Genomic DNA, 8614 nt, shown 5'->3' with positions numbered 1-8614 from the left:
TCAGGACGGTGAGAACGAGCAGCCATGGATCCCATTTGGCCTGCTTGATCTGGGTCAAAATGACCAAGATGGCCAGGTAACTTTGGTATCATGTGACTATGTAGCCACACACGCTAATCAATTGAGAGGGCCATAGCTTACTTGGTGTCTCCAGCAGAAGCCTCCACCGGCCAAGGAGGCAGAGGGTTCGGGTAGCAGGAAGGCCAGATCCAAGCGAGGCATGTCAAAGATTCCTGTTGGTAGGAATGCACACTGGCACATCACCGAGTTCAATGAATTCGGGGATCCACTCTCACCGCCTATAGCTTTGACCAAATACAAGACTATCCTCGGGTTACTTGTAAGGGACTTCATCCCGATTAGGTACAGGAAGTGGATTGGGAAAGATGATGACCTGTGGAGGGTTTTCGAAAGTAAGAAGGATTACATATGGGATATCAAGATCCCAGAGTATTTTACTTTCCCAATGGAGTATGACAAGGTGTTAGTCAAGAAAAAAGCAAAAGAAATCATGGGAACATGCTTCAAGAATTTCAAGGGGACATTGTACAAGAATTTTGTCCTCCAAAATAAAGAGCCAGATTTTGATGGTGGATAGTTTAGCAAGTAGAAGGACTTCTGGCAGGATTTCAAGGAATATAGGTTATCCGAGGAGTACTTAGAACTAAGCAGGAAGAATAAGGAGAACTCACAGAAAGCGACGAATCATCATCATCTCGGCTCTCGTGGCTACGCCAGAAAGATGCTAGAATTTGAAGCAGAACTTGAAAAGATGGATCGCCTTGCTGAGGAAGGCGTTCAGGTTGAGACAGCCAATTGGGAGTCAAGATCGGTAATATACTATATGAGGAGGAATGTACGCCATGCAGAGGATGGGAGCTTTAGCTCCACAAATCAACCCATGAGCGAACTCATCCAGAGGATCTCCCAGGTAACTGAGGAGATGAGGCAAGAGACTCGCACTTCTAATAGGAATAAGACGTGCTCACCCAAGCACTCGGAACCAAGGAGCACCCTGGTCACACTAGAGGAACCAATGTTGTTCCTTAGAAACTAGCATTCCCCCAAGAATCTAACACTCACTGGAGCCGCTCGAGAGGTAGAGCGGATTAGGAGGCAGAGTATTTGAGGCGACTAAAAGAGATGGAAGAAAGAATGGATACACGGATTGAGGTGACTATTGAAGCATGAGTTTAGCAAATTTTGCTATCCAAGGGGTTAAGAGTACCACAAAACCCTACTCCTACTGCCTTTAGCCCATAGTTTAGGGGTCGCAGTAGCTGCGGATCGACCCCGCTCGACAAAGATGATGCGAATGTGCCTCATCTGGTGGACGGCATCACTAAACCCGTCAATGTCAAGTTGTACATCCATTAGGAATGGATAAAGAACAAGGTGGCGCTCGGCCAGGCCTAGCCTACAAGAGACAGGACCATTAATGGCTACCCAATTCCACAGGGGTACGCTCACATCACCATTGACAGAATACTTGATAAGAAATATAACAAGATACACATTGAGTACCCCATAGCGGAAGATAGGCTAAAACTTGGTCATAACAAGGGCTCTCAAGTGGCTTGGCACAAGCGCTTCATTAAGTTTGACCACCAATTGTTCTCTGATGATGAGGACGACTGCGAGTCTTCACCCACCCACGATGATCACTCACCATCTCCCAACAGAGATCTCCTTTTATTCCTCCTCATCCCTTGACATCACCCCCGAGAAGACAGAGGTCTCCTTTTATTCCTCCTCGTTCGACTCCATCTTCATTAGCACCGAGAAAAGAGAAGACTCCTCCTCCTCCTCCTCCATCTTTATTTGCCCTGGGAAAACATAATTCTCGTTGTCATCCTCCTCCTCTACCTCAGCCCAAAACAAGATCAAAGGCATCCTTGCAGTGGCAGAAAAGGTCCTTGGATTCGGTCGCTAATGCTCCCAAAGTGGACCAACAAAAAAGAAAATGTTCGTTCAGTGGCAGCGTTACAAACTTGATGAAAGAAAAATTTACAGCACACATCTCAAAGGAAGATTGTGTTAGTTTCTTCAATCTCTGTGCCTCACTGCCTTTGTTTTTGTTGAAGTCCGAATTCGAAAGGCAAACACAGAATCAGTATGCTACAACAAGAGCCGAAGAAGTACACAATAAAGATTTAAGGAAGATACAGAACTACGTCGAAGACAACCCTGAATTAACCATGGAAGAGGCCGCGAACATTTATTATGATGTACAAGGGACGGGAACACCGGCAATGAAGTATGAAAGGGGCAATCTTTTGGTTTCCGATCACGAGTATAAAAACTTGACAATATATATGCGCCAGTTGCATGAATATTACATGGCTCAAACAATAGAGACGGAGGACTTTGGTTTTGAGGTTATTATCCGTTTGCCACATGTTTTTCATTATCCTAAAGAAGAGAAGTTCGATGTCGAGTGGGAGTGCTTGTTCCAGCTATACTAGAAACGCTCTCTCTATACACAAATGTTGACGCTGTGGACTATGTAAGTACCCTACATGCATGATATTACAATTAACTACTCTCTTGGGACACAAATTGTTAACTTTTGAGCATTGATTTTATGTAGGTGTATAGCAAAATTTTGTATTCTAAAAAACAAATGGGATAACATAAGCTTCTTGGACCTCTTACGAGTCAATGAGAAGACATATCTAGGCCTCCATGGATGTGACGTGGAAGACCTGAAACAGAGATTGATTGTTGTTTTCGACGAATTCAAGATGAAGAACAAAACCCACATACTTCTAGCCTACAACTGTGAGTATGTGTTCTTGGCTTTTAATTTTATGCTTCTTTTTTCGCTAAGATTATTCGATAATTAGGATTCTGTGATTGCAGCAACCATTTCGTCTTCATTTGTGTTAATTTTGCCAAAAATCTGATCGAGGTGTGGGACTCGAAAAAAAATCATTTCATCATCTGGACGTACTAGTGGCAGTGCTGAATTAGTAAGCGATCCTAATAACATATTATTTTCTAATCATGCATACCGCTTTCTAACGTTTTTCCTTTTAATGTTGCTCAGTGTCCGAAGAAGACATATCAGTGGGACGTAGGTCCCATTCAAGGTTGTCGAAATGGAGGGAAAGTACCTAAAAGCCGACAGGAAACAATGAATACGGATTTTATGTAATGTGGGCAATGCTTCGCTACATCGGCGAGAAATCGGAAGAAGCCGATAAGTTGATGTGTATAATCCACATTTCATTTATATTTGTTAATAATTCAACAAAATGATTTACTGATTCCACTTTGGATATCATCTTTTTTGAACGACAGCGTAAGAAATATAACCACGAAAGGCTATTAGACATTAAGATCGTCGCACTGCAATCAGAGCTGGCAAAATTCATCTTAGCCGAGGTATTGGAAAAAGATGGAGTATTTTCCATCGCACAATCCGTGAAGTTCAAGGATTAGTATGGCCTAGAGCGGCTCGTCAGATTATTGTAAGAAGTCCGAGAAGCATTGCACAATCTATGAAGTCCGAGAACATTTGTTTTTTATTTTGAGGGATCAAGATCTTGATAAGAACATTTGAACTGTAACCGTAACATTTGTAATGTTTAATATTGATGGACCTATCGTCTACGTAGCGTATATAAAACGTAACCCGATTCCACGAAAAATATAAATTAAAACAAATTATAAAATAATAAAATATGAACGTGCCATCACTGTCGGTTAGTAGCAAACCGATAGTGTTGTGGTAAACATTACTGCCGGTTAGAAATAAACCGACAGTGATGGCCAAGATGGCACTGCCGGCTAGAGCCACAAACCGACAGTGTTGGCTTATACATCACTGCGGGTTCTTGTCACAAACCGACAGTGATTCTTACGAGAACACTGTCGGTTGAAACACAAACCGATAGTGTTGTACTGCTGGTTCTTATCACAAACCGGCTGTGATTCTTACAAGAACACTGCCGGTTGAAACATAAACCGACAGTATTTGTGGAACCAAACTCTGTCGGGTGGTCTTATGAACCGGCAGTGTTGGTGGAACTGAACTCTACTGGTTGTGTAAAGAACCGACAGTGAAGTTGAAGAACACTGTCGGTTTGTAGGAACCGACAGTGATATCTTACCCTCGTCATTGCCGGTATGGTTGTGCCGGTTCAAAATCCGACAGTGATATGGTGTTTTAAACCGGCAGTGAAGTGCTATTCTGACGTAGTGAACTGATTTTTTTTTGTAGACGTTCCACTGATTATTGTCATTGGTGTCGCAACTAATCATCAAAATTCTACAGAATCGCTAGCACCCCAAAGCGACGCAGATCGTAAAAGGGAGAGAAACAGAAAAAACGTGAATACCGTGCACGCAAGAAGGCTGAAGAGACAAATGAGCAAAGAGAAGAGAGGAATAGGAAACAGCGTGATCACCGAGCAAGACAGAAGGCTAATTCATCAACACCTATACCTCCTGTATCATATGGCTCTGTCCAATAATTCTCATTCGAACTGACTATAGTTCTGTGCAGCACCGTTCCAAAGTGGACATCATGTAGCCTATTATGGACACCGTGCAAACTTTCCTGTTTCAACACCATCGATATTGGCACACCACTCAACACCATCCAGTGGAGGTACATTTGGAAGACATTTCTGTGTACTCATTTGATCCTGTTTCTTCGCATGTGATGGCGACAATAACATGATGTGCTGTAGGTCAACAATCTCCTGCAGGTACGGGGCGTTCAACAGTTTTTCAAGCATCAAACATAAACGACAAGGAAAATATCGATCCAGATGATCCCAGTTATTGATTGCATAGAAATACTAATTACGTCTGACGCTGCCAACGCACCTATGCAGTGCCGGTCCTAAGATTTTTCCTCTGGCGATCTCATCGCAACGGTCCTTCTTGACTATGTATAAAATCTTATTATATATATGCGCTAATTTTACTTGCAAAACGAAAACAAATTCAATAACATATTTTAAATTTAACATGTCTGATAACTATTGAGGAACAATGTAGATTAAGCAACATATTTGTAGATGTATGATAATTATCAAGGAACAATGTAGATTAAAAAAACAATATATTCGTTTTCTTTTCTCACCCATGACAAATGTTTCTTAGGTAACATTCTAAAATTCTAACACCTAAATTAGAAGAAAAATATGACTATATGGGTACAAAGTACTAGAAGTCTGGAATACTATACAAATAATTAATTTGGATTAAAAATAAAAAGAAAAAACTACCTTAGGCCTAAACAACTGATCGGTGATCGCAATTCATAAGAAGCCAAGAATCAAGATGTCATCGTCGTGGAAAATTCTGACTGGTCGCCGTCCTCATGCGCCGTGTTCGTGTCTTAGCTCGGAGAAACAACATGGCGATATACGGAGATCGGAGAATATTTAGAAGAATATTAAAACGTGACTTAGCTTTAGACAGAAAGTCTGGTCGGCGACGTATGGCATTATCTGGTTGGCGTTGATGGCGAGCACCTGGCGGGTGATGAGTTGTTGGTGAAGACGACCTCGGAGGTGGTTCCGAGATCGGATCTGCTGTCGTAGGGGCTGGTGTAGCCAGCGATGAATCGTCGTCATCGACCGGCATGAATCTCCACGAGATTGATGACGAGAACGCGATGTTGATTTGAGGTCCATCCGGCTCACCATGGATCAAGCGCACACCCCTACCTGGCGCGCTAATTGTCGATAGAATATGCTTGGCAGTCCACCGAGGGGTATCCCGCGATGGTAGATTTGTCGGTGGGGGTGCGCGTAATCAGGAACCGGATGGTGACACAAGGCGCAGAGATAGCGATTTAGACAGGTTCGGACCGTCTGATCGACGTAATACCCTACGTCCTGTGTCTTTGGTGTATTGTATTGATCTGTATGTAGATCCGATCTGATAGATCCTATCTCCTAGGGGACCCCTACCTCTCCTTATATACTCTGGAGGAGGTAGGGTTACAAGTAAAGTAGCCTATTTGGTACTATACAATGTCTTACAGTGCATGCCGAGCAGCGCCGTGCACGCCTTGATCTTATGGGTTGGGCCACCTCCGATGGTGCGACCCATATCTTGGGGGCCATACCCCCACAGCTAGTCCCCGAGCCTAACAGTAGGTGACGTAGTCACGTGGTGCTAGGGTCATAAAGTAGAAGACCAGCCGAGCAGGCAGCCAGTCCCCGGGCGTAGCCTCGAGATGAGAACAAGCACATTCACCGCAAGGTGAAGTGTTCCCACTTAGTCCCCGAGCCTGCTAGAAGATAAAGAATGAATCTTGTAGCAGGGTCAAAGAAGTCTGAAAGCTTGCCGACGTCGTCTGACATGCGCGTATCAAGACCCCAGATGTGCTGCCCAAGATCAGCACCCTGATCCGAACAGCATGGAGCAGCTTGATAGCACACCGACGAGACGTAGCAAGATCCGAGCAACAAGGGAGTCCCCGGCGTCGCTGGCGATGTCCGAGTACTGAGGAGCGAGGAGTCATCGACGTTGCTAGCGATGACCGAGCACCGAGGGGCAAGGAGTCTCCGGCGTCGCTGGCGATGTCCGAGCACTGAAGAGCGAGGAGTCCCCGACGTCGTCGGCGACGACCGAGCACCGAGGAGTCCCCGACATAGGCAGCGATGTCCGAGCGCCGAGGAGTCCCCGGCGAAGCTGGTGATGTTCGAGCACCGAGGAGTCCCCGACGTCGCTGGCAATGACCGAGCACCGAGGAGCGAGGAGTTCCCGACGTCGCTGGCGATAACCAAGCACCGAGGAGCGAGGAGTCCCCGGCATCGCGGGCGATGACCAAGCACCGATGAGTGAGGAGCGAGGAGTCCCTAGCGTAGGCGGTGATGACCGAGCATCGAGGAGCGAGGAGTCCCTGGCATAGGCGGCGATGACCGAGCGCCGAGGAGCGAGGAGTGGGGAGTCCCCGGCGTAGGCAGCGATGACCGAGCACCGAGGAGCGAGGAGTCCCTAGCGTCGCTGGCAATGACCGAGCACCGAGGAGCGAGGAGTCCCCGGCGTTGCTGGCGATGATGGCGCAGGCGGCGATGTCTGAGCACCGAGGAGCGAGGAGTCCCCGACGTCGCTGGCGATGATCGAGCTTCGAGGCACGAGGAGTCTCCGGCGTCGCTGGCGATGACCGAACACCGAGGAGCGAGGAGTCCCCAGCGTAGGCGGCGATGTCCGAGCACCGAGGAGCGAGGAGTCCCCGGCGTAGCTAGAGATGATCGAGCACCAAGGAGCGAGGAGTCTTCGGCGTCGCTGGCGATGACCGAACACCAAGGAGCGAGGAGTCCCCGGCGTAGGTGGCGATGTCCGGGCATCGAGGAGTCCACGGCATAGGCGGCGATGTCCGAGCACCGAGGAGCGAGGAGTCCCCGGCGTCGCTGGCGATGACCAAGCACCGAGGAGCGAGGAGTCTCCGGCGTCGCTGGCAATGACCGAACACCGAGGAGCGAGGAGCCCCCGGCATAGGCGGCGATGTCCGAGCACCAAGGAGCGAGGAGTCCCCGGCGTAGGTGGCGATGTCCGAGCGCCGAGGAGCGAGGAGTCCCCGGTGTCGCTGGCGATGTCCGAGCACAGAGGAGCGAGGAGTCCCCGGCGTCGCTGGCGATGGCATCGCTGGCGATGACCGAGCACCGAGGAGTGAGAAGTCCCGGCGTCGCTGGCGATGTCCGAGCACCGAGGAGCGAGGAGTCCCCAGCGAGGTCCGAGCACCGAGGAGTCCCCAGCGTAGGCGGCGATGTCCGAGCACTGAGGAGTCCTTGGCGTAGGCGGTGGGGTCCGAGCACCGAGAAGTGCCCCGTGTAGGCAGCGAGGTCTGAACACCGACGTAGCTAACGATGTCCGTGCGGTGTAGTGTGCCCACTTAGTCCTCGAGCACAAAGAATCCGAGGGCCGAGGAGTAACCAGCGTCGCTGGCGATGAAGCACGAGCAACAAACAGTCTGGTCGACTGGTCGGTAGCGAAGTGAACATTGTGTAGAAACGACCGGCGAACAGTTCGATCAACTAGTTGGCGATGGAGTCCATGAACCAAGCGATCTGACCAGTTGATCAGTGGAGAAGTCCGAGCACCAGGTGGTCCGATCACCTAGACGATGACCCTGCAATATAAACATGTAGAATGGGTAGTACATGATGTAAAAATAAATGAACTCTAGAGAAAAAATAGCGATGGTGACAAAATAGCGTAAATAGCTCGGCAATTAGTTGGTGTGAAAATATATTTATGTTTAATATAAACCGCCCGACCAGTTAGTGTGTAGTTAAGTCTCCAGCCCTAGCTAGCCCATAGTCTATAACGTCGAGCGTGGAGCCCGTGCACGTGTAGGAGGAATAGGCGTGACCAAGGAGCCATTGCCGACCACCCATAACGTAGAGCGCAGAGCCCGTAGCACGTGTAGGGAGGAGTCGGAGACAGGGCCATCTCTAGAGGCATCCGAGCATCAACATGACTGTTCGGGGGTTCAGAAAATCGTTTGGAGAGCAAACATGGAGAAAATAGTTCGGAAAAACATTATGGCGCTATACAAAGATTGGAGAATATTTAGAAAAATATTAAAGCGTGACTTAGCTTTAGATAGAAAGTCTGGTCGGCGGCGTATGGCGTTGTCTGGTCG

Source organism: Miscanthus floridulus, chromosome 18, assembly GCF_019320115.1.
Source record: "Miscanthus floridulus cultivar M001 chromosome 18, ASM1932011v1, whole genome shotgun sequence".
Lineage (NCBI taxonomy): Eukaryota > Viridiplantae > Streptophyta > Magnoliopsida > Poales > Poaceae > Miscanthus > Miscanthus floridulus.
Note: the sequence above shows the minus strand (reverse complement) of the source record.